This window comes from Peromyscus californicus, unplaced genomic scaffold (assembly GCF_007827085.1).
Source record: "Peromyscus californicus insignis strain IS unplaced genomic scaffold, ASM782708v3 Scaffold_17__1_contigs__length_78620276, whole genome shotgun sequence".
NCBI classification, from domain to species: domain Eukaryota; kingdom Metazoa; phylum Chordata; class Mammalia; order Rodentia; family Cricetidae; genus Peromyscus; species Peromyscus californicus.
In genome coordinates, this window is record NW_026294469.1 from 25,822,145 (window position 1) to 25,830,255 (window position 8,111).

The window sequence follows — 8,111 nt, forward strand, 5'->3', positions numbered from 1 at the left end:
TTTTACTTTCTAGTCCCCAGTTTCCTCATCAGAGTAGTGGAGAAAATAATAGGGCATACTTCATACTGCTATGTTTACGTACTTATTCAATAAATAATCGATTTACCATGCTTTTGTGCCACACGACAAGCCACGGCCCTTGCTCCTGGGTATACTGAGAAAAGCCAAATCAACAACGTCCCTGCTCTCAGAGCTGAGTCTGGCTGGAGGGACAGCAGCAACCAAGTAGTGAAATCGGTAACTAATTGCTTATAGTGATCAGTATTCCAAAGGAAATAAACAGGATGAAATGATAGAGAATAATAGAAAGGTGGAGACCAGGTCAACTTGGATAAAGGAAGGCTTCTTTGAGGAGATAACATTTAAAATGAGAGTGGGGGGATGTGGCTGATACGAGATGATGTGTCTAAGGTACTTAGAACAATACATGGGACAAAGTAAGGGCATTTATGTTGAATGAGATTGATAATTGACTTACACTAGTGATTCCCAGGCAAAGAGATCAGAACCTCCACGTGGTAAGGAATTATTGCACACTAGGATTAAAAATAATGTGAACTGGCAAGATGGATCAGCAGGGGGAAGTGCTTGTCACCAAGACTGAGGACCTGAGTGTAGTTCCTGAAACTCACACGGTAGAGAGAACCAACTCTGACAAATTGTCCTCTGACCTCTATGCACACATGCACACACAAATTTTTTGGGGGGGGGTATTTTGAGACAGGGTTTCTCTGTGTAGCTTCACGCCTCTCCTGGATCTCGCTCTGTAGACCAGGCTGGCCTCGAACTCACAAAGATCCGCCTGCCTCTGCCTCTGCCTCTGCCTCCCGACAAAATTTTTAAATAATTATTTAAAAAGCAGTCGGGCCGGGCGGTGGTGGCACACGCCTTTAATCCCAGCACTCGGGAGGCAGAGCCAGGTGGATCTCTGTGAGTTCGAGGCCAGCCTGGGCTACCAAGTGAGTTCCAGGAAAGGCGCAAAGCTACACAGAGAAACCCTGTCTCAAAAAAACCAAAAAAAAAAAAAAAAAAAAAAAAAAAAAAAGCAGTCGGGCATGGTGGTGTATGCCTTTAATCCCAGCTCTTGTGAAGAAAAGACAAGTGGATCTCTGTTAATTCGAGGCCAGTCTGAGTCCCATAGCAAGTTCTGGGCCAGCCAGGGATATATAGTGAGACCTTGTCTCATAACAAACAAGCTTGAAAGAAAATCTAGTTTAAAACAAAAATGGGGGTGGAGGGAGTACTGGGGAGATGGAGGTTAAGAACACTGGTTGTTCTTGCGGAGGAATGAGGTTCCATTCCCAAAACTTTGGCTCACAATCGTGCACAGTAGTCCTGGTTCCAGGGGATCTCGTGCCTTCTTCTGACCTCTGTGGATTCCAGACATGTGTGTGGTGCACATACATGCGAGCAATACACTCAGACACACAAAATTAAAGAAATAAATCTAAAGAAAAATGTAGTGCAGGACTGGGATGTGGTACAATATTTGCCTTACATGTGCAAGGTCCTGGGTTTGAGCCACAGCAGTATAAATACACCAAGACATATATATGGCTGAAGATGTAGTTCAGTTGGTAGAATGCTTGCCTAGCATGGATTTGGTTCTCAGCACTGCATAGAGTTGATGTAGTAGCACACACCTGTAATCCTACCACTTGAGAGGTGGAAATACGGTGGTCAGAAGTTTGAGGTCATCCTTGGCTACGTGGCCAGTTGAAGGCCAGCCCAGGATGCAGGAGACCCAATGTCAAAAATGAAAAATAAAAATTGACTGCTAAAAGTATTAGAAACGATTCCTGGAATTACAACCATCTCAGAGCCTTCAAAAGGAAAGGAAAGTCCTGGTGTCCTAGCAGTGACCGAATTCCTACGGCCACAAAAGATGCAGATTCGGGCAGGGTGTCTAAAGAGAAGAAAGACACATGTCCCACTTTCCTCAGGGTGTGGTGTGTATGAGGACAGTTTTTGCAGAATTGGCTTCTGTTGAGTAGAGAAGAGCAGGGTGCATGGTGTCTTGAGGCAGCTCATTTCTATACAGGCCCTTCCTAGAATTCAAAGTGATTAGTTACCTGTCTTAGACAATTAGCCTTGGTACTCTGAACCTCACAACTCTGCATCATGATTTAATAATTGATAACTACAATGATGGTTTCCCTTTACTAGTGGCGCTGTTTTGTGTCAGTTGCCTCATGCCCAGTCTTCCATGATTCAACAATCTTGCCTTTTACAAACTGAAAACACCTATAGAGACGGAATAGCGGGCCCAGATGACAGGACTCTAATTAAGGACCGTCCATTGCCGAAGCACTGGTATTATGTACAACCCTACCAGTCTCTCAGGGGAAGAGATATTATCAAAGCTCTCCTTTCATTAAAATCACAGAGACTCTAATTTATCCAAATGACTTCTATGAACAATACGCTATTTGGTATAGTGCAAGCATCATTTTACGAAAAGATGAGGAAAATGGAGACAGTGTGAGAACGTAACTAATTTTCTTTCTCTTTTTCTTTTTGAGATAGGGTCCTAAAACTGGCTGTCCTAAAACTCATTATGTAGACCAGGTTGGCCTTGAACTCACAGAGATCCACTTGTCTCTGCTACTCAAGTACTGAGATTAAAGGCGTGTGCCATCAAGCCTGACTCATAAGTGATTTTCATTGCTAAGACTTACCACAAATTCAAACCAACCCTAAAAAAAATCGCATATTTATTAACTTATTTAATGTGTGTGCACTAAGCCTCAAACTTGGGTCATAAGGTTTGATTGCAGGTACCTTTATCAGCTGAGTCATCTCAACAACCCAAACTAATGCTTTTGAACAAAAGCCACACAGAGATGTGGAAACTAGCCTTGCTCATGTCTCCATAGCTCACCATAATAAGGTTGTGGGAGAAGAGAAAACTGGTTCATGTTAGCGGTGGGTTGTGTCACTATAAAATAATCACTAAGAACAAAAACAGAGGTAGACAGAATGATACAGGCAGTCTACATTCAAGATAGAACACCCACGTGAAAACCTTGGCCGCTTCTCTCAGGGCTCTCCCACACAAGATGGGCTTCTTCCAATTTGGGCTGATCCAGGGCCAGAAAGGACCCCTGACCTAGGTTACATGACTTGCTGCAGCCAGGAGAAGTGGCCAGGCAGGGGGAGGAGTGTGGCCTGTGTCTGGTCACTGAGTCACAAATTGAGACAAACCCTTTGCAGGACAGTCTCGCTTTCTAAATAAAGATATTTTGTAAACTTCTTTTTTTTCTCCTTTTGAGATCTGTTTTCTAAATTTGGCTGCCAGAGTCACTTTCAGGTTCGGTGTGGTTCATTTCTTTTCCTCCAAGGGTTTCAAACAAGGGACTAAATAGAAAACAGTTATGGAGCACGAGAACTTTAGCAGGGGCAGAAGTTCAGAACCAGTACACCCCAGTGTGTATCCTCCTTTACAGGGGAAGACACAAAGATGTGAAATCTGCAGATGGACTCGGGGTCACACAACCAGTACTAAGACTTCGTCTCCTTGCCTACCGATCTTTGGTCTACGTTTAAAATCCTAGCGTCGCATGAGCTCAGACAGATTAACTTTGCCTTTGCAAACTTTTATTGGGTTGACAATCTCTCCGCCTCTTAGGATTTGGTGAATGAACACTGAGATAACGTGTATGGATTCACACAAGGACCAAGGCTGTAGTTCCATGGTAGAATGCTTACTTCACAGGAGTGATTCCTTAGGTTCAAACCCTAGTACTGCCAGAATGTCTCACAAGGTACGTGACACAGACACAGAGGAACTCCCTAACTGTAAGGGCAGTAGCATCAAGCTGCCTCCCTCTGAATTCTGGTTCTGCTTCACTCCTTTCACATACTATACTATCCTCAACCACAAAAATGGGGGAAACAGAAATTGTTCCTGCTTCATCCCATTCGTCATGGATCGTAAATAAATAAATAATACACATCATCCATTTAGAATGACACTTAGCACATTGATCTACCAGTTTTCTTATTTTTAAATAGCTATGCGGCTCCAGATTCAGCAGTTTTAAAAGCATTCATTTTCGTATTTTGGGCATATGCTAAAATTCTTAATTCTAAGGCCTGATTAAAGGAAGAAAAAAAAAAAACTCATCCTTAATAGTCCAGCCCCCAATCAAGAGAGGCCACGACTCAGTAATTTATAGTGTTGGGCAGTGTTCTGAGCCCAGGGGCTTCTTCTCTCCAACCTGCTGACAGGGGCAGTAGCCCCTCTGTCTGACTGCCTCCATCTGGGATAATAATACCTATTTCTTTGTGCGGTGATTTAAGTCCTTTGGATGAAAACTGCTATGTGAGCACAGACCAGTATCTCTTTTCCAGATACTACTTTTAGATTAGAATCCAGAAGCTTCTTAAAATAGCCTAGAGCAGAAGTACATGGTGGACACACAGCTATCCATCCGCCTCGTGTGGACGGCTACCGCAGAAGGCCTTCGAGCACAGTGCCAGCTTCAGTCTTCTTTATAGACTGATATGTTGGAGCATATTGAATTTGGGCGGGGAGGAAAAGTGAGATGTCCTCAAGAGGATGTTTTTGCTGTTTAACCTTACAAATTTTTGCTCAGGTTGCATGCAAACACACACACACACACACACACACACACACACACACACACACACACACAATCTTCCTCCTTTGATACCATACCTCCCCTGTGCCTTTTAGGGGTTCACAATCCACTGTTCTCCCAAGTCTAAAGGCAGGCACAGTGAGCCTCTGTATTTGCTGATAGGACAAAGTAATAGTAAGATGTTAAAACATCTGTTATAGACTAGCGCATGGCTCTTTAAATCAGACCTACATTTCTAAGGCATTATTTATTGTTGTTGTTGTTGTTGTATTCCAATACATATGTTCCTTTCAGGAGTATTTTTATTTATTCTTTCTTTTTAAACATCCATTTGGGGCTAAGGATACAGCTCAGTGGGAGAACATTGGCCTAGAATGTTCAAGGATCTGAGTTTGATCCCCAAAAGTACTAAATAAATAAATATGCAAATTGATTAACTTATCACTCAAAACTGCTTTCATACTGCTCTGGACCAAGGTTTGTCCTAGACACTGAGAACACAGTGTCAAAAAAGAAACATAAGACACTTGTTCTTGAAAAGTTTTTCTCCATAAAGGTACAGACACCAAAAAGGGAACAGATGACTTTTTCAGAATCAGGGATTGGGGAATTGGGTTGAAAATTGCTAGCATAAGCTACTACTAAGGAGAAAATGTTTGAGCCAAGAACTGAAGAATGAATGAACTCTCCCTCCCGATAACTCTGAGATCAGAGTATTTGATGCAGAGGGAAGACGACCTCACCAAGGGCTCACAGTAGTCTTACGTGATAGATGCACAGAAGGGAGGTGATGGGAGGGAGGTGTGTGATGTAGTTAGGAGAGTAGAGTCTGCTTCTCAGGCCCACGCTGCCTTCAGAGCTATGGCAGGTTTGGTTTTACTGGAAGTAACTGTGAGTCAACTGGAGGGGATCCATAGAGGAATGACATGTTGTGACTTATATTTGAAAAATACAGCTTCTGAGCTGGAGAAAAGACTGTGAGAGACAAACAGGAAACTCAAAGAGACCTGTTAGGAAGCTGCTTAGTGGCCTATGTGAGAGGAGGGCGTGGCTTACTCGTGGGTGAGTGCAGGTGTAGAAAAAAGTGATGGACTTCAAGATATAATGTGAAGGTAGAAGCAAGCGGGTCCACTGGAGAACAGGGCGAAGAGAATGGCTTTCTCTCATGCCGTGATAAAGCCCAGTGTCTCTGATGTGTCTAACAGAGTCCAGGGTGGTCATCCTCAAGAGTTTTGTGCACTCCGCCCATGTTGTAAATGAAGTAATGAAGTCTCGTAATCTGATTTGCGGGACAATCTACCTAAGACCTAATTAATACTGCAAGTATCTGGAAGTTTAAAACAGTTGAGACCACTGGAGGAATAGGCTTCTAAGTAGAAAAGGACATTCTGCTCCGAAGAGTTGATTTAAAGCGATTTACTAAAGGCATTACGCACAAAGATGAGAGCAGCGTTAAGGGAAACACGAGGTACAGAGAGGCCCCAGGTGAGTTCTGTCCCTGTGCACACAGAGACAAGATGAGGAAAGGGTCGCCTGCTCAGGCCATGGAGGCTGGATGCTGGACAGCTACTGCATGAAGGCAGTACCAGAGCAGGAAGGAAGTGGGGGAAGAAATCTCTCCAGTCTCCTTTTCTTCCTCCTGCTCTCATACCAAGCATCCCCTAAGCCCATGGGAAGCCAGGGCACGAGGGAACTGCTGGTGGAACCATGGAGGTCCGTGCTTCTGGGCATAGAGCAGGGCAGAAAAAGTCAGTAAACCTGGGGATCGGGGGAGGTAAGGACACAGTTTAACCAGCACAGATAAGATAGCCATTCACAAAACAATTCAAGAAGAAAGGAAAGACCGCTGTCAGCTATGGCCTATCAATGGAGCATTAAACACTTGATAGAGACAAGAGATGGAGACAGAGAACTAAGTCATGGGAAGACACAGTAACTCAGCTTTCTTTCCTGGTCTCCCTTCACAAGAGATCAAGAGGAAGACATCGATTGCGTGTGGCTTTGCCTTTAAGCAGGGCCGAGTGGCACATATCTGTGATTCCAGCCCACTGAGGACTGAGGGAAGAGGGTCTTAAGTTTGGAACCAGCTTGAACAACATAGCAAGACGCTGAGGAAAGGAAGAGAAGGCGGGAAGCAGAAAGAGAGAGAGAAAAAAAAAGAAGAGAGGGGGGGAAAAGGGTTTCACCTTTCTTTTGTAATTAGGAAGCAACATCCCTAGTTATAGGAATATCTGCTTGGCTCTCTGAGAAAAAGACGCAGATTTTCCTCTCCGGAGAGCCTCCGTACTTCTACCCCACCTTCCTCAAGCACTGGAAAGGAAATGCCACCACCAACCCCTCCCCCCCGGAGATGCTGGCTTATAGAAGCTTAAATTTAGACAAAAGCTAGAGACAGACATTTGAGGTCACCGAGCGCGTGTCACCATATGGGCACAATCAAATAGAAAGCAATAGGGCGTCGTGGTTAAGAAGGCCAGCTCCCAAGTCACAGATTGCTGGGACTTAAATGTCTGCTTTACTACTTATTAACTGTGTGACCTTGAGTAAGTGACTCGTGTAAAGAGGGGGTAAATAGCAGCTCTTCACGGGACTAGTTCATGCAAAGTACCGAAGACACCACCCAGCAGATGGGAAATGTTTAAGGAGAGCCTTATTATTAATCAAGCTAATTCTCTGATTCTGAAATATTATGCAGCCAACTTTCTCTTCAAACTTGGTTTGGTTTCTTCCCTGTACCCCACCCCAAGCACATGCAGGCACCCACAAATAAACGTAGTTTTAAAAAGAACTTGTAATCCAGGAAAGCCTACAAACATTGTCTGTTTGCTTAGCAACATGGCTACTTTTAAAATTGCTATTGTTTTATCTTATGTGTGTGGGTGTTCCTCCTGCCTGCGTGTCTGCATGTCACGTGTGTCTCTGGTGCACACAGAGGCCAGAAGGAAGTGTCAGCAGGTCATTGTGAGCTCTCATGTAGGCGCTAGGAATCGAACCTGGGTCCTCTGGAAGGGTAGACAGTGATCCTAAACACCAAGCCATTGTTCCAGTCCCCAGTATATGAACTTTGGTCAAATTATTACAGATAAAAACTATATTAAAGCTGAGCATGGTGGCACATGATTGTAATCCCAGCACTCAGGAGGCAGATTGTGAGTTTCAAGCAAGCTTGGGCAACATGGTGAGACCTTGTCTCAAAACAAAATAAAATGGGAAGGGGATAAAAGGAAGACACATTGATAAACTTGTCTAGAAAGGTCACCATGGAACCTATAATTTTGTACATTAATTAAAAATTTAATTTAGCCGGGCGGTGGTGGCGCACGCCTTTAATCCCAGCACTCGGGAGGCAGAGCCAGGCGGATCTCTGTGAGTTCGAGGCCAGCCTGGGCTACCAAGTGAGTTCCAGGAAAGGCGCAAAGCTACGCAGAGAAACCCTGTCTCGAAAAACCAAAAAAAAAAAAAAAAATTAATTTAAAAGCAAAATCATATGGTAGGACACACTCATCA